Below are 22,542 nucleotides of genomic sequence, written 5' to 3'. Positions count from 1 at the left end.
CCGGGGAAAGGGCGAGGTCCCCGGGCTCAGCGCCCCCCAGCCCCGAAGCCTGGGTCAGGGGCGCAGCGTGGGAACCCAGGGCTGAGCAGCTGACGGCCTGGGCCCCGCCGGCTCCCGGCCGGCTCCCCCAGGGGGCGCTGCCGGGGGAGGCTGAGCAGCGGGGCCTGGCGTAAGCCCGGGGCAGGCGTGGGCTGAGGCGCGAGCCCGTCTCTCTGGCCGGGAACTGGAGCCGGGCGCGGCGCCAGGCCTGACGTCAGCAGCGCAGTCCGAGGCCGTGATTGGGGGGCGGGCGCGAGCTCTTCTGCTGCAGCCCCAGGGCAATGGCCCGGCCTGTGCCCCCCGCCCGCTGGCAGGGCGGGTCTCTGCCCCCCCCCAGGAGAGCACCCCCTTCTCCAGCGTGGAGAGACCCCCCCACCGCCCATGCATGAGAGGCTCCCCCCGAGGGGAGACCCCTTATATCCTCCTATCCCCTCCCCTGCCCCTAGAGGGGCGCCCCAATAGCCCAGCCCCTTCCACCGGAGGGGAACCCCCAGTATTCCAGCAGACTTCCGACAAGGGGGCCCGCAATCCCCCAGCCCTTCCCAGCAAATGGGAACCCCAATCCCCCATACCCCAGCCCCCTTCCAACAAGGGGGACCCCCGTCCCCTCCTTCCAGCGGAAGGGAACCCCAGTATCTCAGCCCAGTTCCAGGAGAGGGGGACCCTAATACCCCAGCCCTTTCCAGCAGAGGGGGACCCCAATCCCCCATACGCCAGCCCCCTCCTTCCAGCAGACGGGAACCCCAGTATCTCAGCCCAGTTCCAGCAGAGGGGGACCCTAATACCCCAGCCCCCATGCCCCACCCCCTTCCAACAAGGGGGACCCCCGTCCCCTCCTTCCCGCAGAGGGGAACCCCAGTATCCCAGCCCGTTTCCAGGAGAGGGGGACCCTAATACCCCACCCCCCTTCCAACGAGGGGGACCCCCGTTCCCTCCTTCCAGCAGAAGGGAACCCCAGTATCTCAGCCCAGTTCCAGCAGAGGGGGACCCTAATACCCCAGCCCGCATGCCCCACCCCCTTCCAACAAGGGGGACCCCTGTCCCCTCCTTCCCGCAGAGGGGAACCCCAGTATCCCAGCCCATTTCCAGCAGAGGGGACCCTAATACCCCAGCCCCCATGCCCCACCCCCCTTCCAACAAGGGGGACCCCGTCCCCTCCTTCCCGCAGAGGGGAACCCCAGTATCCCAGCCCGTGTCCAGCAGAGGGGGACCCCCACAGCCCAGCCGGTCCGGGGGGCGCTGTCCCGGTCCCTGGCCGGGGGAGGGCCGGCCGGGGCTGGATGCCATGTGAAGGAAGGGAGGGAGGGGGAGGGCGCAGCCCAGCCCAGCTGCCTCCTGATTGACTCCCAACTTTCTGCTCCTCCCTTGCACAAACTTTCCCTTCCCTGCGCCTGGCTCCCTGCGCGGATTCCGGAGCCAGCCGCGCTCCCCGCATTCCTGCTGCCCCGGTCACCCCCACCGGCTCCGGCACCCCCAGCTCGCCCGCGGCCGGCCGAGCGCTCCGGAGCACGGGGCAGGTAAGCGCCCCCCAGCCCGGGAGGGTCTTTCTTTGCTGAAAGGCGAGAGGCGGCTGCTAGCCATTGCCCCCCCCCGGGGGGGCCACACACTCTTCTCCCCCCCCAGCTGATCGCTCTGGGTGGGGAGGGGCTCCCCCATGGGGTTCACACTCCCGCCCCCAGCTGATCGCTCTGGGTGGGGAGGGGCTCCCCCATGGGGTTCACACTCCCGCCCCCAGCTGATCGCTCTGGGTGGGGAGGAGGTTCCACCAACACTTCCCCCCCCCCGCTCCCCCAGCTGAGCTCCCCTGTCCTGGGGGGCCCCTGTCCTAAGATTAGTTCGGGGGAAGAGCCCCCCCCCCCCCGCAATCCCTACCCCGAAACTGCAGCTGCATGGGGCAGCCCTTCCCACTCTGCCTGGGCACTGGAGCTGCTTGGGGGGGCCTGGCCTGGCCTGGGAAGGGATCAGCCCCATTGGAACACTAGAGAGGATGAGGGGGTGGAACTGCCCCCAGCCCCTTCTCCCCACCCCCCAGTGGGTTTGAGCCTCCCCCCCCGGGGAAGCTGGTGGGTTTCACTCTGTATTAGCTGGGGTCCTTTGGTTGTGGAAGGACATTGTATCCATGGCCCCCTCTGCTGCCTCCTCCCCCGTCGGTGTTTACCCTCGGCCTGGAGGGGCTCATTTCCCCTCTGGTTAGTGGATTATTATTTTTTTAAATCCCAGGATTCTCTCTCTTCTCCCCACCCCCACCCCAAATAATTCAACAGTTTTCAGTTTCAAAACATCCAATCGCTCCCTCAGGGGTGCTCTCGCTTGCCTGCCTCTCACTTTAGTTTTAAGTTTTTAAGTCAATGGCCTGTGATAGATTTGAATTTATATTTTTGCTTCTACTTTGCGCCTCTGGGCTTTGACCGTGTGATTGCTGGAGCTACAGTTCCAAAGAGGCCTTGCGTGCAATATATGATCCATAGATAGCGTGCGTAGAGCCAATAGGTTGCGTTATATAAACTGCCTCCTTTTCCCTCCAACGCGCTGCAGTAGCTCCCCCAAATATAACTGCTTCCCCTTCTGACTCCGGAGGGTATTATGTCTGTCTTTAGCAACTGCATTGTGTATATGCATGTACAACACATCCATATCACACACATACACTGGAGGATAATATGCTGGCTGTGTATTACACACTTTGTGCCTAGTCACACAGTCACAGTACTAACGAGTCATTAACTAGATGTGTAATTTTCAGCCGTGCATCAGGTTTGCAATATTTTTTCATACTCTTGCTTTTTGGGGTAACAAACAAAGGAAACTTAGTTATATGAATCTCCAAAATAACATGCTCATTTGTGTATGCGTTTCCGTAGGTAACCATGCAGGTTTGGGTTAACTCTGTGTAAACTAGGTTGCATACACAGAAAGGGCATAGTGGGTGTCATTTCGGAGTCAGGCGTGAACATCAATATTTTGGGGCACTGGGGGTGGTGTGCCGGGGGGAGGGAAGGGAATGGTGCCCAGAAACATGGCTTTGGAGGCCTTGTTGGACAACATTGCTTGTCAAAAAAAAAAAAAAAAACCAACCCCATCTCCACAGAAAATACAGTTCGGATTGATTAGTTCTGGGCAGCTGACCCATAGTTCTAATGAATTAACAAACAGGGAAATGGCGAGCACAGAGGGCAGGGAAGAAAAGTGTGAGGTCCCAGTGGGGCTTCCTTTTGTCTATCATAAATAAGAGCAATGGTACATAGGTGGCGGGGCTGGGGGCAGGGCTGTGGCTGTCTGTTCCTCCCCCAGAAAAGAGAGTCAGTCTAAATTGGATAGTTTTGAGGTAAGTGGCCGTGGCCCTGTCCCCCATCTTGCCGCCGATCTGTGTGCAGAGCCGTGTGGCGTGAGTCAGGGTTTTAAATGCTGCAACAGAGAACGTCTTCCCGTCTCTGCTACCCCCGGCTTGTATGTGGAGAGGGAGCGTTTGTGAGGTGGCTCTAAGGAAGCACATTGTAGTGGTGGCTGAAGTACTTTGCAATGGAGGTGCTGCCTTAGGGGGAGACCTCGTAGCCAGGTTGCCGCCTCTATAGATAACTGGTCACGGCTCTGTAGGGACGTATTGCCGGTCGAGCAGGCCCAGACACGCAGACACTTGTACCATGCAGGGAATGCCTCTCTAGAAAGCAATAGCTGGGTCACACTTTATGCTGTGGAGTGATATCCAAGTGCCCTGCTCTTGTCTTCAGGAGCCATTTAAAGGCGTTCATGTTGTTTCTCCCCCCAGTGCAAACCCTGTTGTGACAAAACATTCACGCTTCTCACCAGGCACTTTTCTGCCTCCTGTGAGGTAGGCTGGTATCCTGACCCCCATTTTGCAGATGGGGAAAGAGAGGCATAGAAAGGGGGAAGTGACTTACCCAAGGTCGCAGAGCAGGTCATGGGCTGCTGTGACTAGAATCCAGGTCAGACTCCCAGACCTGTGCTTTATCTACATACCAGTCTGTCCTTTCTTAGCTCTTAAAATGGATAAATGCTAATAAACCATCATAAGGGTAGTGTTAGGAAGGATCTCCAGCACCTGCCATGCTTCATAACCCCACTCAGCGGCTGGAGTATAACTCTCCTGTAGAAGAATCAGTAGTATAAAGTAGATATATTCTATGTAAGTAGTCACACAATGTAATTTAAATACTAGGTAAAGATAAGAAGGGGTGTGTTTGTATGTATTGATATCTTGTATTTATAATATAATCTCTAACAGCTAAGGGTAGGTATCATTCAGCCTGGCAATTTTCATACCAAAATGCTTTCAAGGAAACCACCGTCTCATAGCATCGCTCTTCACCCTAAAGAAACTCTGGATCTGAACTTAAGCGTATAGACTAAGATGATCAGATCATAAAAGAAAGCAAGGTTTGGCTGGGCCTTTTTGTTGATATGCTTAGATTGGGGGGAGGGGGGAAGGGAATGGATACAAAGGAGAATTTGACAGTTCAGGACCTTGGCATACAGGGATTCAGGTCCTTTGGCCTCTGTGTCATCTAACTGTATCCAGCCAAGCTGGCAGGGAGCGACAACTTGACTCCATCTGATGGCAGTTTGGTGGCCTTAGTGAAATGAGTTGGATGAGTTTCCATTCCTAGCAGGCAATGAATGGCCCTTGATGCTTGCAGTTGCAGCAGTGAGCCCAAGGACTTGCTGTGCCATGGAGACTGGAATATCTTCTCGCGGCTACTAGGATCTTTGGGGCTCAGGGTTTGCGTGTGTGTGTAGCTTCTTCTGCCACTGCCCATGCTGTACCTGCCCTGTGGAGAGACCACTCCGTTCTGCCAGGGCTGTCGGGCTGGCACCGAATATGCCTTTAATAAAAATAACTCCTAACAAATAGGGCGAGGGAAATCGCCCTGTATGTCCTGGGTATTTCTGGTGCACTCGTCACTAGGCCCTGCCTGTCTGACTCTGGTGCTCCAGACCACGTGCAGGGCTGCTCCTCTGAGTCTCTGTAAATACCTGGCATTTCTTTGTGGAAATATTGAGTGTCTGTGACTAGCTGAGTGTGCAGGGGGAAGGAGGAGGGGTTTGGCTGAGGTGCTGGCAGGTGAGGCCCAGCGCCAGTGGCTTTGTTTGGTAAGGTGCAGGCAGAGGATCCCCCTCCCTGCTGTGCTGAGAAGAATCTACCAGCAGGTACGTTACTTACTACCTTCCTCATCCCCTTTATACTGGGTACCCTAAAACCCCAGGCAGCCTACAGCTGGATTGTACCAGCCACCCCTTTGCTCCCAGCCATCAGAGGCACGAAGCTTATCTTTTTGCTTCAATCGCACTGCCCGTAAGCAGCGATGAAGAGAAAGCAGCACCTCCTTCTGGTGACAGCCGGAAGCGGGTGCTGCTTCCCCCAGGTGTACCAGGCCTGTGGAGACCCAGTAAGAGAGGTGCATCCGAAAGCCTAATTGGGGCTGTGACACACTGGTGACAGCGGGAGATGGTGCAAGCGGCGGCTAGCAATACAGTGGAGGAAAAATGATTCCCAGCCAATGTGAGAACAGGTTAAAGCTGCACTTCCTGGGAGGTGAGGGTGGAAGTGGGCAATCAACTATAATTAATGCATTAAAAATTAAGTAACCACGCAACTTCTGTCGAACACACACACAGAACACGAGGCCAGCTGCAGGGGATCCCTTGTGCTGGAATAACTTATAGATGTTGTGAAGAGCAGAGTTCGGCTATGCCTGATCCTTCTGGGCAGAGGGGAGACATGGATCTCAGCCTCCTCCTTACTGCATGTTCTTAGTCTGACGGAAGCTAGGGGTGAGTGACATTTGGGGTGGAGGGTGCCTGTGGCATTTGGGGCACCGGAGGAATACCACACGGGAGTTGAGCCCCTAAGATCTGCCCTTCCAAACATGGGCCCTGCTATGATGATTGTTGTTTATTATTTGTATTATGGTAGTGCTTAGGAGCCCAGTTATGGCCCAGGACCCAATTGTGCTAGGCGCTGTACAGACACCGAACAAAAAGATGGCCCTGTCTGCAAAGAGCTGACAATCTACTGGAAGTTCCTTTAAGTGTTTAATAAAAAAAGGTGTCTTGAGCCTGAACCCAGTGATAAAATTCTTACTGGCTTTAATGGGAGCTAAGCATTGGTCAGTCAGTTAGTCCTTGCTGGGAGAGGCATGTGAAAGGTGGCTGAAGGACATCTGATTGACTGACCATGTAGTCTGTACCCCTCTGAATGCCCTTCACGAAGCAGCAGACTCAAACCACCCCAAGGACACCCCTGGTGCTCGCCCCATGTATTGTGGTAAATTATTGACATCCATCATGCAGACAGGGCTAGCTGTGCCGAGGGATCACTATGGTCTAGTGTGAGTATGTGCTGCTCTCCCAGTCCTGGATTTGACCCTTGATTTTATGAGAGGCATTATTCAGTGTGGGTGCCTTCATCTGGGCTCATTAGACAATAGATGCGAAACTTCCCTTTGTAATGGGAATCGCACCTTTCCTGAGAGTCGGTTAGCCTGGATGTCTAGAGTGTTGGAAGGTGCCTGAAGTGTGTGAGCACCTAGTGTTTCTGTCACATGATGGTGTTGACTTATGAAACTTTTTGGACCAAGGGAGGGAAGTTAATGATGGGTGAGGATCCTAAGCTGTGTTGTCACTGAGCCTGTAACCCGCACGTGGAAAGATGACCTCATTGCTAAAGCACAAAAGAGTTGGGTTCTCTTTGGATTTGGGCAAGTCGTTTAAACCCCTTTTGTGCCTCAGTTTCCCCCTATGTAAAATGGAAGTGATACTGGTCCTGCTCACTGATACTTATGAAGCACTTGGCGATCCCTGCTGGAACACAGCGGAGCAGAGCAAATTGCTATGGAAGCGTGATTCTGAAAGCACGGTAATGCACGCTGAGCCAGTGAGGGAGGGTTTATGAATTATTTGAGTGGGGGCATTCTCTGCCTCCTATCTTGTGCTTCTCAACCCATCGGGTCGTGCATTCAGGGCAGCTGTTCTGGAAGCCTCTACAGACCCAGCATAGCTTACGTGGCACTCTGCATCATCAGTGCTACAAAATCCTACCCTGACCTTTCATGGCCACCATGTTGGATTCTCCCTCCTGATGGGTGAGACCTGGTGGGTAGTGCCTGGTTTTGAACAGGAAAATGCCAAGTTCCTCCCCTCTGTAAATCCACGTTTGAGCCTCATCTGTGCATACATTGGGCTGAGAGTCGAACAGAGCTCCCAAACTTTTGAGAAGGGACACGAGCGCTTGCTCCTCAGAAGAGTGCATCCAAAATGGCATCTGGGCCATCCCAGATCCATGCAGACCTTGGAGCAGTCCTGTGTCTTTCCTGCGCAGCTGCCACTGTTCTAAGACAATAGCCACATGGACAATGTCTTTACTGTTCCTTGTGTGGCCTGGTGGGCTTAGCTTTAGGACTGTGCAGATTTCCTGGAAACATGAGTTCGAATCCCATTTGGATCAGCTGAGCCCTTCACCCTTCCAAGTGATGTTAATTAATTAGGGGCCATGCCATTTCTATGGGTAGGTCTGAGTGAGACCTTAAACGCTGAGGCTCACATCTTCAAAGGTCTTTAGGTGCCTAACTCCCATTGAAATTTATAGGAATTAGAGCCTCAAAGGTATTTAGGCACATAGGCCTGAGGTCCTGTCTACTGGTTGTGAATATTGAAGTTCTCACTGCCCGAGTGTCCTTGACCACATGTTCCCCTATTTTCCTTGTTTATGCAGTATCCCATTACTTGCCCCCCCACTCTGTCTCCGAGGTGGGTGCGTTTCAGTGGTGCTGCATTGGTACAGTGGTAAAACACTCTGGGATCCCCTTGGATGAAAGTGAACTCGATTGCAGTAATTTGTAAAGATTTACCACCCAGTGGTATAAAGAGTGAATCCCCTTAACTGGCCCATCTCTGGGCAGAAACCAAAGCAGCCCAGTTTAACAGCTGTCTTGAAACTCCCAGGCTCTAGAACAGTGGTTCTCAGCCAGTGGTACGCATACCCCTGGGGTTACACAAAGGTCTTCTGGGGGTACATCAACTCATCTAGATATTTGCTAGTTTTACAACAGGCTACGTAAAAAGCACTAACGAAGTCAGTACAAACTAAACTTTCATACAGACAATGACTTGTTTATACTGCTCTGTATACTATATACTGAAATGTAAGTACAATATTTATATTCCAATGGATTTATTTTGTAATTATATGGTAAAAATGAGGAAGTCAGTAATAGTGGCTGTGACACTTTTTGTATTTTTAGGTCTGATTTTGTAAGCAAGTAGTTTTTAAGTGAGGTGAAATTTGGGGTTACACAAGACAAATCAGCCTCCTGAAAAGAGTACAGTTGTCTGGAAAGGTTGAGAGCCACTGCTCCAGGATACCTTGTGTTGCATGATACTATGTATTAAGTTATCACAATTGCACCTGCCCCAAGACATGGGACCATTTTGCTAGGGGCTGTACCCACATAGTGAGAGTGCCAGCTCCTAAAACTTAGTGTAAATAGGCAAGACAGACAAAGGGTGGGAGGCGAGAAGGCGTATTATCCCCATTTTACAGATGGGGAGCTGAGAGTCAGAGAACAGGTGACTTTTCCAAGGTCATGCAGGGAGTCTGTGGCAGGGCTGTGACTGAACCCCGGTTGCCCAAGCCTCAGTCCAGTGTCTTAACCACAGGACCAAAAGCAACGTATGAAATAAACACGATCTTTGGCAGCATTAAAAGTCTTGAAGAACCATAACGAACACGAGAGCCCGACCCATCTCGCAGCCTTGATAGCACAGCAGAAGGCCACACTTTGGGAAAGCTAGGCCTGCAAATCACCCCTCCTGTGTGTAAAGGACTGTGGCTAGACTACTGGGCATCAGGCATGGCAGGTATCCACAGGTTAAAGTCATGAAATAGAGCAATCAGTTCTGGTCCCTGGCAATCATCCCAATTAGTCTAATGGTCAGGCTGGTTGAAGTGATCTTAGTGCATGTCTGTAGTGAGATGAGGGTGGGTATCTACCATATAAAGAGGAGTGAAAAATTGTTTACAATGAATATTTTTGTGCCGACCCAAGAGATAAAATGTGAGCAATATAAAAAACGCCACCTTTTAAACACACAAGCTGTGCGGAACCCAAAGTTTGTCAGCAAAACTCCCAGCATCTTCAGGGGGAGCTGGGGGAGGCAGAGCTGGGCAGAGAAGCAGGAGGACCAGCTTTACATGCTGTGATTATCAGAAGTGATTTGAATGTATACAGAAGGGGCGAGAACCAGAACCCCAGATCCAAACACAAGGAGGAATGTCAGATATGGACTCCACCTGTGACCCATTTCTAGCGATAGGTCAGTCTGAACTTGTAGAGGTCCCATTAGTTATCTGAGGACTTGCCTACATGGAAACATCCAGGAAAATTAATCTGAATTAACTAGGGTGTGAATTTGAAGTGGATTAGTGAAACCTCATTAAATCCCTGTGTGGCACTGTAGATCAGAATTAAAGTGGCCATAATTCAGTTTAGTTTAATTTAGTTTGGAAGGCCACGTCGTCCCTGTAGCGGGATAGGTGCGGTGCTGTAGCTACGCTGCTCTAGTCCCATAGTGTAGACGCAGGCTAAGGTGATGGAAGGGGTTTTCTGCCACTATAGGAACTGCACCTCCCTGAGCAAGGGTAGCTAGGTCAACAGAGGCATTCTTCTGTCAGCCTAGCTGTATCTATGCTAGGGGTTAGGCTGTCGTAGCTACGGCACTCAGAGGTGTGAGTTTTTAAGTGAGTTTTTAAATTTTAAGTGTCGACCAGGACTAAGTGAATTAAGCTAAAGCAAATTAAGGCCACTTCAGTTCTGAATGACGGTGTTCTCACAGGAATTTAATGCAGTTTAACTAATCCACTTCAAATTCACACCTTTAGTTAATTCGGATTGATATTCCTGGATATCCTCATGTAGACATGCCCTGAGATACCATGTGCTTAGTGGCCTAAGAGTTGGGACTCTGGGGTTCTTTTCTCAGCTTTGGTAGAGACCAGTGATTTTCAACCTTTTTTTCATTTGCGGACCCCTAAACATTTTTGAATGGAGGTGCGGACCCCTTTGGAAATCTTAGACGTAGTCTGCAGACCCCCCGGGGTTCATGAACCACAGGTTGAAAACCACTGGTATAGACTTTCCACCTGGCCTCGGACAAGTTGCTTCACCTCTCTGTGCCTCAGTTTCCCTTTCTGTAAAATAGGCCTCATAATCCCGACTTCTATGGATTGTAGTGAAGCGTAACAGTTTTTAAAGTGCTTTGAGATCCTTGGATTGGAGCGCTAAGCGTTATTTCTTCATGAGTGTCTCTTCCTAGCTCCTCGTAAAATTAGATCCAGCTGTTCACAATAGTCACTAATTTCCCCAGAAGATGTTCTGAGCCTGTAAACTTTGAGCAACTCTGAGTTAGTGGAGGATGGGCTGTAGTTCTCATGCCAGCTCGCCAGCCATTTCTCCCCACCCCCAGAGGCAGGGAGCTCATATTGCTGACATTTAGGCAACTGTCCTTTTATTTTAGTTAAACTCAGCATTAATGTTATGAGTGGGAAGGTATGGGCACTGCATAGCCCCACTGCCCACCCTGTGAGGAGCAGGGTCTTGAGTGTGGCCCTCTGCTCTGAGTGTCCCCCCCCCATCCCCCCACAGGTTTACCCTCAGACCAACCCCCGAGAACTGGGCAGCCTGAGGTTATGTAGCCTTTTTGGCTTCCCCTGTGTTTGTGTTAGGGTCCTCACCGTAACATAAATGCCCCTCCCCACAGGACTCCCTCCAGAACTCACCTGGATTAGCCATGCTCAGGGGCCAGCAGGGCATTTGTGGGTCAGTCCTTCCCCACAGCTCACCTGAGACGTAAGCTACCAGTCTACCAGCTGCAATACTGCCATAAAGGCCTCCCCATCTCTAGGTTGCCCACTCGCTGCAGACTGGGAAGCTGCCGTGGTAGAGCAAAGAGGGAGGGAATGGTGGGGGCAGAGAGTCTGTGATTACTGGGTTGGTTAGATAATTGTGGGCGGGTGGGGGGGGGCTGATGCATTGGATCAGGATCAGCTTAACGACTGGGCTGTGCTCTCGTCTGGAACTCCTTCTCTATGAATAATATCGCCATCAGTATTTTTAGCAACTTACATTCTCTGTATGCAGGAGGCACTTCACCCACCACTGACATGCTGCCACCTCAGCAGTAGCAGCTGGTTTAACAGCACAGAGCTGCAAGGCTGAATCTTAGGGCAGGAAGGGAAGGAGGTGCTTGCTTCCCGTTGGAAGTGTGAAGGGGGAGTTCAGATGGCCAGGACGTAATGAATCAACCCCGGAAGTGGACCAAGACACCAGAGGTATCCCGCTCTTGTGATCAGTGCTATGGGATCTTAAACGTCTGCAAGAGATCAGGCTCCGGGTTTTGTGTGGCTTGCCCAAAGGATGGGTTTTAGATAGGCACTTTTGGGTCCAAGTACCTAATGCTGCCTTTATTTCAGCAGGGGTCCTGATAATCGGTAGGTACTTAGCAGGCTTCCTCCTGTATTGGAAAGCTGCAGAAATTCTCACCGCACACGGCGCTGTGACTAGAAGTGACCGAGCTAAGTTCTCCCATGTTGAGTGGAAATTGCTTGGAAGAGCAAGATGAGAGGGAGAGGATGTGGTGAAGGCAGTGGCCTGGGACTTGGGACTCGGGAGATCAGAGTTCACTTCGCAGCTCTGCCGTACGCTTCCTGTGTGATCGTGGGCAAGTCACTCCATCTCACTGTGCCATAGTTCCCCAGCTGCAGACTGAGGATGATAAGGCTTCCTTTGGCTTGTCTCTTTAAACTCTTCAGGATGGTCTTTCGCCATGTTTGGCCAGCACCGAACACACTGGGCCCTTGATCTCAGTTGGGGCCCAGTCTCTCCTGCAGTATAAATAATAATAAGAGCCGTTACTGTCCAGTTCTCGACACGCAAGAATAATTTATACGAGGCTCATCCTGGAGGATCTCAAGAGCTTAATAAATTGTGTGTGCACAGCACCCCTGCAAAGCGCAAAGGATAGCAACCTTCCAGGTCATGGCTGGGTAAATTTTGCCAGGGACTAAGATGTTTTAGTGTCCCTGCTCAGTGGATTGGATCTTGCTGTTTGGGGCCTCATCAGAAAGACCCGCATGCTGAAAGCTGCATGGTTCTTAACTTACAGGGGAGGCGGAAGCTCACTGGGAAAAGGGTCTGGATACTCCAGACCAGAAACCTAAAGGCCACAATGGTGGGAGCCTAGAAATACACAGACCACCGAGCCAGCCCTCTGGCTGTCAGTCTAGGTAAACATATTCCAGGCTCTGGGCTGCAGAAATATACGTGACCCTGTAGGATTCCCTTTTTCCGCATTAGCTGCCTCCTGGTGGGGATACCGGTTCTTGTTCGTTTCCTCGCCGGCCCCTCTGCAGAGCGTGTTCCCCTTTGGTCGTTCTGTGCGGTGTTCATTCATGAGTCATCCGTTTAGCCCTAATGTATGGAATTGCACAGTGCATTGATTGTCCACGCAGGGCCCATTGCTGTTTCCTGTATGTACAGTGTATGGCATATGAAATACATACTTCCATTATGGTTTCTGCAAATGTGTGAGAAGGGGAAACCCTCTGGAAGGGGCTCCTGTGGGGACCTTTATCCCGTGATGCCATCTGTGTGGAGGGATTCTTCCCATGGTATCAGGACAGCATGCGAGGGGAAAGTGACTTGGAATGGTGAGGAGTGCTTGGCTTCCGCCAGACGGAATGGCTTTTTTCTCGGTTTCAGAAAGGTGCGAAGGCCATTCCCCATCCCGGAGCTGGGTTGGCATGTGTAGGCCAGTGGCTTGTGCTCAGGGCTGCTCTGGTTTGGTAAGGTGCTGCTTTCAGATTACCCGCAGCACCCAGCTATGAATCAGGGCTGGTGCCTCAGGGGCGGCTGTGTTTCCTAGGCACAGGGTGAGGGCAGTGATTGCAGCTGCTTCCATGGTGAGGATTGGGTTACACGGGGTGGAGGGAAGGGAGAGGCAGCCTGGGATGAGGGAGTGGGTGTGAAAGAACTGGAGCCTTCCTGTTTGCACAGGGGTTATAGACACCTTATGGCTTTAGACTGGCTACTTTAAAATCACACAGTCTGTACATTTGCACAGAGTCAGTAAGACACTTTTTCCCGCCCCACAGATCTAAGGCCTTGTCTAAGTCAATAGGGAATGAAATGGACCTAGCCCATTTTCACACGGATTTGAGAGTCCACACAGGAGTTGGCACTGATTTAGCGACCCCGGTTTAAAAAGACACCCTTAGTTAAGCCAATACAATGCTGTTTGTAGGCTGGGCCCAAGGGAGAGCTAGCTGGGACACTCGCAACAGTTGCTGAGGAATGGGAGGGTGTGGGCAGTTGTTGGGATGGAGAATTCCCAAATGCGGGTTTGGAAGGAGGAGGAGCTCGGACAAGGAGAGGGGAGACCGTTCTGGACACGGAGGGGTGGGAGAGGGGGCAGTAGGAGAGAAGATGCAAAGACCAGAGTGGGCTGGAGGAATGTGCCAGTCCAATCCCTTCCTCGGGAAGGTAAGCCTTAGGGCACGAGCCCTATTTGGGTTCAGTGGCACCAGGACAATCCTTTATATGGACACCTGGAGTCCTTTGCCTCCCAGAGCATCTGAAATGACGAAGAGCTAGCGAGAGAACCCTGAGCTGGTCCACATCTGTTGTACTGAGAACATCTGGGATACCCCCACCTATATACCCCCGCCTCTCCCTTGATCTTCCTGGTTTCCTGGGCTTATTGTTTTTTCCTGATCTTATAGAAATGGTTGTTTCTAGCTTAAGATATCCTAGGAGAATGATTTATGGGTTTGCCTTTTCCTCTGAATTCCAACCCCTTCTTGTGACCAGGTCCTAGCAAAGTATTCGGTGGCTGTTTGGTGTGCGTCTGTGGAGTAGACGTTGTCGTTCTTACCAGGACAGCCCATCCCTAAAGCCAGCTCTGGCCCCGTTTATTCAGGCTAGAATACGTAGTTAATCACCTTGGCCAGACCATGGGCTTGCTGAGCTGATTGCCTGAACACTTTCAGCAGAGGCTGCTTCTCTGCTTCAACCTCCCGGATCTCTTCCTTGAGTCTTGTGCAGTTTAAGCCTATGGGATCTCTGGGAAATTGGCTTTGCTTGTAAGCTGTGCTGGGAATTCAAATGCTTGAAGCCACTTTCTCTGCTTGGATCGGCAGGTTCTCAAGCTCAGTAGATCAGAGTTGCTTCTCACCGTCGGCAAACAGCAAATTATAATTGGAAATAAAGGTTTAACTTGTAATGATGTTTCTCAGCATGCTACTGGCCAAATTACATCTGGTCTAACTCATTCCCCTGGCAATTTCAACTGGAAACTTCCTGTCCTAACCACGCACTGTTTAACGTTTGCCATGTTTCAGACGTGGCTGCGTTTCAGTGATGGGTGAAGTGACTCCAGTATGTAGGAGCTTGATCCCGAGGTGTGCTGAGCACCATTAATTCATGGCGGATGATACAGTGGGAGTGTCGGGCCTCTTGGGAACAGGCCTACAGTTTGTAAAGCCTTTTGGGCCCAAGGGTGCTGTGTAAATAAGATGATCCCTTTCCTGGTGGTGGCCATCTTGGTGACGCTGGAGGAGGCCAGTCCAAGACTTAGTTTCCAACTAGTTTCATAATCTATAAAATAATTAATGCTTTAAAAGCTTTTATTAAAATGTAAATCAGTGAAGCTCCTCTTCTGGTTAAGCAGGATAGAAAGCAAATGGGCCACCCCCGCTGCCAGGTTATGTGGTCAAGTTCGAACCAAGAGAGCTGCCCCGCTACCTAGCAGCGAGGCTCGGAGAAACAGCTGCTTTGCTTTAAAAAATATGGACCAGAGGCTGCAATCCCGGCTCGGTTCTTCCCCAGGCAGATCCCCGTTGACTTGAGGGGGACTAGGGGCCCTGTGGGGTTTGACCCATTCAAGATACATTTCCTGAGCTGGTGAGAGGTGCTGGGTCTAGTGAAAAGGCCTAAGCCCCATTCCTTCTGAGCCTCGGTTCCCTGGTGTCCCGTCTCCACGCCTCGCTGGTGTCGGGCTGGCACAAAAGCGGATGGACAGGAGGAATGAGGCTGGGATGATGTGGCAGCCGGTAAGCTAATTGTGGGAGGGCATGAGAAACGCTGGCAGCACTGAGCAGATAGTGTCCTCCTTGGGGAGAAGCGGCTTTCAGGACAGAGGGGACATGTAGAGAGAGTCCATGCTGGGTCCGCCTCATCCTTCGACTGCCCTGTGATGATGTGGGGTGTCATGGAAATGGAGGAAAAAAGGAGAGGCGTGCCAGGTCTTGTTTGCAGAGCTTTGCAGACCCCTTAGTACTGTCTCCTCAGCGAGCGAGAGCTTGGTGCGTAGCAGGGGAGGGATGGGCCACTAAGCAAGGTACTGGGGTTCTGTTTCTGGCTGCCCTTTCTTCGCTCTGTGCCTCAGTTTCCCCATACATGTAATGGGGAGAATAGTACTTCTACCCCCGGTATAAAGCGCTTTGAGAGCCCTAAGGGGTGGCCCCGGTTGGCAAATGGGGTACGGCCGTGGTTGGTCTCTGAGGGTGCCATGCCTGCCCACTCAGGCTGTGGGGTGTTGCTAGACCGCCCGCTGGTGGGTGAGGGCCAGTGTTGGGCAGGAAAGTTCCTCTGTGAGGAGCAACTTTGTTAGGATGGGGTTGGTGGCCATCTGCCTCGCTGTGCACGGGCTGGGGGCTGGGCCCTTGTTTGTAACTGGTGGGTAGGAGGTGACCAGCGCATCGGGGGACACAAGGAGCCTAAAGGGGAAGGGATGGACTTGGTGGTTGCCTGGGAGACCCAGGCCCTCTCTCCAGTCTGTTGTCACTTTGGGAGCCACCATTCATCGGCGCTGCATCCCTCGTGGCCTCGCAGCCACGTGGCCTCTTGTGGTTTCCTCACGCCGATTGCTTCCTGAGCTCCATGCCAGGCCGGAAAAGACAGGAAGTGATAGAGGAAAGGAAATTACTCAGGCTGTCTCACAAGGGAGCAGGAGTCGGGGGGAGGGGTGTCTGGGAGAGTCCCAGGACTTCCAAGTCTGGACCGTCCGGGGGCCCTTCGGCATCCATTCCCCTGTCTGTCTGAGTGGTGGGGTGGGGTGGGAATGCAGAAAAGGAGGATGGATCCAGTGAGAGGTGGGCAAGAGAGACAGGCACTTGCTAACTGGCTTGTTACTGAGCTACACTTCCCTCTGAAACTTTGCTTTTACGGAGCCTATAGTGCCACATCAGTGGCTTGGATTTCTAAGTCCCTTCTGCAGGCAGGTTCCTTGCAAAGGGATATACCCTGATGGTAGCAAGTGGTAGAAGTGAAATCTGCTTCTGAGCAATGGGAATCCCTAAATATCAAAGGGCCTTGCAGCTCGGTAACAGTTTAGAAAAAGATCACAAGCCCCCAACCATTAGTATCGATTAGTCTCTGAGGTTTGGTCCCTGTGGGAGAGCTGTTGGGTAGAAATACCTTGGTGGTGTGCTCTGCTGATGAATATAATGCTTTCCACCACCCTCCCCAGGATCCCATACTGCTGTTCAAGCTAAAGGCAGGGATTGCTCTATTCCTTGCTGAAAGGCAACCACTTCTGGGGTGGAGCATGTGGGAGTGTTTTCCAGGAGGGGAAGTAGTGACCGGAAACTACTCCCATGGAAACTGCAGGGATGGGGGGTGGCTAGGGTCTGCAGAATGTGGTCACCCAACCTGCCATTTGACCAGGACACCAGGATTAACACCCTGACTCTTGGAAAAACTGCTGTGAGGTCTTTCATGGCCAGGACTTCTGAAAGGCAATGTACCTCCTAGGGCTCCACTGGGGTGCCATCTGTTGAGCCACTAGCGCTGCCAGCAGCATCCTTGGCACTCTCCCACCTGGGGATCCCCCAGCCCCAGCGCGTGAGGTTACAGGCCCTGGTGATAGGGCTGCAGGCTGAGGATGTGATTGCTGGGTGGAGATCTCCTGGTGAGGGCTGGCCAGGTGGTGCAGTCACCACGAGTGAGGATCTGAGATCCCTGGGCTGGCAGCAATAACACGCACTCTGTCTTTGGGGAGAGGCGAGTACTGGCAGTCCCCCCCACCTCCACCGATGCTTGGGACAGTGCGGAGGGGCTCAGGAGTGGCGTTGGGAACCAGGGTGTGTGGGGCCTTTCACGAGAGCTGCCAGGTTGGACGCTGGGTGTCAAGCAGGTCAACTCCCCTCTCCCCAAGCTGGCGTTGACAACGCTTCTCACCCCACTGTGGACAGAATCAACCATTGTGTGCCCTGTAAAGAGCATCGGATGTGGCCTATCCCAGCCCACAGGCCGTAGAGACAGTGAAAGAACCAGAGCAGGTCATTCCCGTGGCTGTTTTAATTTCTTACGCCAACATCCCTCGCCATCGAGGATTTTAGAAGCACCCTCCCTTCACGGACACCCCCTTGTTGTTCCCTGCCACCCCTGTAGGATGCAGCACTGTGAATCTGGGGATTCCTTCTCCCTACAGGCTCCCCTGAAACCACTCCACCTTCTCACCTTCTGAGCTGCACTGCCCCCTCCTTCCCCCTCAGGCTTTGCAGGTGGCAGCCTGGCTTTCCTGCCCCATCCCTGCCTCCCTCCCCCATTTCCTTCCCGTGCACACAGTCGGATAAAATGTATTAACATGCAGACAAAACAAACATGGAAGAGCTGGGGAGGTGGGGGAGAAGGCTGGGGAGGGGGCGTGGGGGAGAGGCTGAGAGGCAGTATCATGGAGAGTGCCCCCGGCAAGCGTTCTCCTTCCAGAAATTAGAAGCATATTAAAGAAGTCCTCTGCGTGCTTGCAAATTGTTTCCTCCTGTTGGAGTTCAGAGCCTGCTTTTGGGGCTGTGCATTCTCTTGGCTAGCACTCTGACGCATGAGGAGGGGCCGGAGAGCTGCTGTGTGAAATGGCTTGGGGCCATTACACGGGCACACGGTACTCGAAGGGAAATGTTTGCGCCCCCGATGGCTCTGGATTCCAGTAGTGCTGCCTGTCTCAAAAGATCCCAAAGTCCTCCTTGGGCTGTGTATACCTTGGCATCGCTGAGCTGCAGCCACCTCTGGGGTGGAATGCAGCAGCTGTCTGGCGGCACACAGCATTGCTGCACTACAGCCCTGAGGAGAGGAAGGGACGAATGAGATGGGGAGTTCTAGACAATGGGGTGGGCTCGTTCAGGTAGCCGCCCTGGAACTGCAGTCAGGTTGCTGGGGTTAATGCCCCAGCTCTTGCAGGAATCATTGGGGGGTCCTTCATGGAGTGAGCAGGACCTCAGCTCTGCTGGGTCTCTGAATAAGTGCTCCTTGCATTCGAGCTCCAGTGAGGCAGAGTCTCCCACAATTGGGAGAGGGGACCCTCCTGTCCCATCCCTCAGATTTTTAGTTGATTGCAAAGTCCCCAGTGGCTGCTACCCACTCTCTGTATCACCTAGCTCCCTGAAGTGCCTGCTTGATCCCAGCACAGGGACAGGCTGGGCTGAATAATCCAAGGCACAAAGACTCCTGTCAGTCCTGCTGAGAGACCCCGTCTCTCCCCAGCTCTGCCCCAGTGCTTTCCCCAGCCAGGGCATCTTTGTATCTTTGTCAGTGCCCTGCTCTCCTGTGGAGTAGTCTGGGGCTCAGGGGCAGCATCTGGTAGGATGGGAGCTCTACTGCGATAGTGCAGGGCATGCGAGTGGCAGGGGCCCAGTGACCACCAGGCTGCTTCCTCCTGTTCCCAAATTGCTATCTGCGGCTCCCCTCGGGCAGAAAGCCGGGCTACTGGCCTGCTGCTGACGTTGCTGTGGGGGGCATCATCCTGGAGTTACGCAAATGGCCGGGCCTTACTGAGGGCCCCACACCCATGGTGATGAGCCTGCCATGACCACACAGGATCTATAGTGTGTGTCTGCTTCCTGGCAATGCTGGGTCGATGTCCGTGTTGCCTGAGGGTGAGCCCAGGGGAGTTCTATAAGTATTTCCAGCCCCCTCACCTCTGAGCTCCCATGACCATGGGGGGCTGGAGGCCCCCTCCCAGCCTGCTCCCATGACAATGGGGGATCTATACAGGCTTTCTCAAGCCCCCTCCCAAACAACTTTCACACCACAAACAGGGTGGGTTGCTTGGTGCATTTCCTGAAAACCTTCCCTCGGATTTGTGCTTTGGCTGGGAAGCTCTCATGAGCAGCTCTAAATGTGACCCATTAAAATCCTGATGTCCCAGGGGGTGCGGGGGACACTTGGATGATGGTTCTGCTCTGTGCCCCTCTGGATTTCTGCTCCAGCCCAGGCCTCTCTCCGCTCGCCGGCCCCTCTGACAGAGAGCTGTGCCAGGCCAGCAGGCTGCTGCTGCGCTGGAGACTTGAACCTGGCAATCGAATTCCATCCCTCCCCCTGTGCTATAAATATACTCAATGCTGTCTCCCCCAGGATGGGGCCGCAGAGCGAGGGAGCAGGCGGAGTCGGTGGGAGCTCGCCCCGCCGAGCTGGGAAACCTCCCGGATGCTCTGGTAGCTGAATGCCCTGGCCTTGGCTTGTCTCTGGGGCTGGGAATGGGGAGTGAGTCTGTCTGACTTCCCGAAGGTCACGGTGACCACCTCTTTCTCAGGCCCTTTGTACAGCTCCTTGCTCGGGTGTCTGACCGTGGCCAGGCCAGGCCAGGCCAGCCCTGCCGTTTGGCTGCTTCACCTGTGGTGGAGTCTGGTGAATGTCTCTCTTAGGGGGCTTGGTAGAATTCTCCCCATAGGAGTTTGTGGCAATATAATACACCCTCCCCATGGCTTCCCTTCCATCTCTCTCTCTCCTGTTCCTCTCCCACCCTGTGGGTTACTGCAAGGGCTGATCCCAGCTATCCCCATTTCACTTGATGGTAGTTTGCATTTGTGTGATGCCTCTTGTCCTCAAGGATCCCACAGGGTCATACAAAGATGTACACGCAGCCCCAAAATGCAGCCACCTCTGGAGAGGAAAGTGGCTGGCCCTGCACAATGGTGAGTTTTGGGGCAATCCTCCCCTGGCAGGACCTCGAGTCAGCTGCATGGAACTCTGTAGGCCTAAGAGTGGTGAACGTGGTACTTAGACAACAAAGCCATGTGTTTGGGTGTTTGGAGCCACGTGAACAGGTTTGGCACAGAGCAGGGAAGCCAGTTTCTCCCCTCTGCTCCTTCTCCCCTCCGCACCCCACATTAGGGGCCCCCTTTCTAACTGCAGGGCTGCTGCTCTGGCGGGATCTCCCCCACCCTCCCCCCTTGCCTAGGCAGAGAGCAGCAGGTGGGTGTGAGCTCTTGCCTGAAACTCCCCGCAGGGGGAAATCGAAGTGGAACTTGCAGCCTTGGATTTCCCCCCCTGGCTTTCTTGTCAGCAGGAGCGGATTCTGCACCAGGAGAGGTCACGCCCAGGCTGTAAGCTGAAACTTTTTGTCTTTCAGGTGAGAGGTGCAGCTCGCTGCACTAGCTCCCAGCCAGCAGCCTCCTGTCTGGGCTTGTCTGTGAACTTTTATCCTCTTTAAATGCGGGGGGGTGGGGACCGGGGAAAGAAGGGCTCCCCTGTGGGCCCAGCAGGGACTGACCCATAAGGCAGGAGCTGAACCAGTTCACAGGGCAGCTTCCCTTTACTTCCAGCTGTCCCTTCCTACCCCCTATGTCAACAGATCCTCCTGCCTTCCCAACTCTTCCGGAGCAAATCCTGCTTCCACCCCTGCTCCAATACATCCTAGCTAGCTTCCCCTCTTCGCTCCCCAGCAGCAGGAGGCTCTCCTGATTGCAAACCTGATTGTGCTCCAATTGTGTGGCACAGAGCTGGGGAGACCCGCAGACCGGGATGGGAGCTAGAGGCTGTTGTTCCCAATGCTTCTGCCTCTCCTCCTAGTTAATTCCGGAATGCAGGAACCCTCTCCTCTTACCTTCGCTCCAGGTGAGAATCCTCCTTCCAGTTCTGCTGCAGTAAGATGCTAGGTGCAGAGGCTTCTTGGGAGATCTCTCCCTGACAACAGTGTCCGGAGAGATTCAGGGTCTGGCTGAGCCATACACCACCTGTGCAGGCTGGTCTCAGCCCCAATGTCACTGCAGAGGAGGGCAGCCCCAGCAATGGAGGGGCAGGCAAGATCCTTGCAGAAGGAGAGTTTAAATGCATAGCTTGAGTTAACAGTGAGGAAAGGACTTACATCCTGCAGACACGTTAGGAAGTATTTTAATTCCCAAGGAGGGTCATGGGTTGTTTAGAAGGGAGTAAGAAGATGGAAATAAGGAAAGGAGAATGTAGGCTGAATGTCAGGACAGCCTTCCTGGCTATGATCTTTATCAGGAGGTGGAACAGGCTCTCTGGGGAAGGGGTGAATACACCACTGCTTGGGTTGGTTTAAAAGCAGCCTGGACAGAGCGCTGGAGAACCAGATGCCACCGTGCACTGGCTGCTAGGCAGGAACTGTGATGGCTCTAGCGTCTGGGGCTTCTGGTGCAAGCAGGCTGTGTAGGGGACGGTCTCCAGTGCAATTTGAAACAAACCTGCACATGTGTCAGAAGACCCAGCTTAACATAAGAACGGCCAGACTGGGTCAGACCAAAGGTCCATCTAGCCCACTGTCCTGTCTTCTGGCTGGCCAATGCCAGATGCTTCAGAGGGAATGAACAGAACAGGGCAATTATAGTGATCTATCCCCTGTGGTCCACTCCCAGCTTCTGGCAAACAAGAAGTTAGGGACATTCAGAGCATGGGGTTGCATCCCTGCCCATCTTGGTTAATAGCCATTGATGGACCTATTCTCCAGGAACTTGTCTAGTTCTTTTTTGGACCCTGTTATAGTTTTGGCCTTCGCCACATCCCCTGGCAATGAGTTTCCCCAGGTTAAAAATGAGATGTATTTGGGAGCTTCTGAGATCATCTCATTCTGTATCGTGTTGTAACCTTGCCCTTGCCTGTAAATAGGGGCATGTCCAGTCTCCAGGACAAAGCTCCACTCCTAGCTTCCAACCTCATCCTTGGATTTTTCACCCTCCGTCCTCCTGCCTCCCAGTCCGGCAGCATGTTGCTAATGCTCCTCAAACACGGGCCTTTGTTCCTGTCCCCACCTCCCCTCTCTCTGTAAAGGAGGCAGAAGCTGACCCCACCATCAGGAATAGCTTCCACTACACCTGCCTCCTGAGGCCAGACTCTGAGCTGCTGTAAATCCATGTCGCTCTGTTGAAGTCACCAGAGCTACACTAGTTTCCATCCGCTAAGGACCTGGCTCCATGGCACACTATAGCTCCTATCTGCATCCGTGTTTCCCTCCCAACCTATGACTCCTAAGCAGCCGGAGATCAAAGACATCATTGCTTTAATATTTGATGCAGCATCTCTTGTGCTGTTGTATCCTGCCCTTGTACAGGGGTGTGGACCCGGGCTAAATAGGTCCCTTCCATCTCTGGGGGCGCAGTTTTCCTCTGATAAAGCAGAACGTTCTCCATTACAGTCACCCTGGTGTTTGTAAGATCACACTCTCTGTATGCCTCTATTTCCCCCGTGCTTATTCTCC

At 53.1% G+C, this 22,542-nt stretch overlaps 1 protein-coding gene across 2 annotated transcripts in view; it reads left to right on the top strand.

Annotated features, from left to right (window-relative positions):
* The first annotated feature begins 1,409 nt into the window (after positions 1-1,409).
* The window catches only part of TEAD3 (TEA domain transcription factor 3), a 57,101-nt gene continuing 35,968 nt past the window's right edge, over positions 1,410-22,542 (top strand). For both annotated transcript variants that reach the window (XM_084611091.1, XM_084611090.1), the window contains exon 1: positions 1,410-1,556. The gene's annotated coding sequence lies outside the window, so the exon portion shown is untranslated. The remainder of the gene's footprint in view (positions 1,557-22,542) is intronic.

This window comes from Lepidochelys olivacea (genome assembly GCF_965140295.1).
Source record: "Lepidochelys olivacea isolate rLepOli2 genome assembly, chromosome: 21".
Classification (NCBI taxonomy): Eukaryota; Metazoa; Chordata; order Testudines; family Cheloniidae; genus Lepidochelys; species Lepidochelys olivacea.
This window is presented reverse-complemented; position numbering and strand designations above follow the sequence as displayed.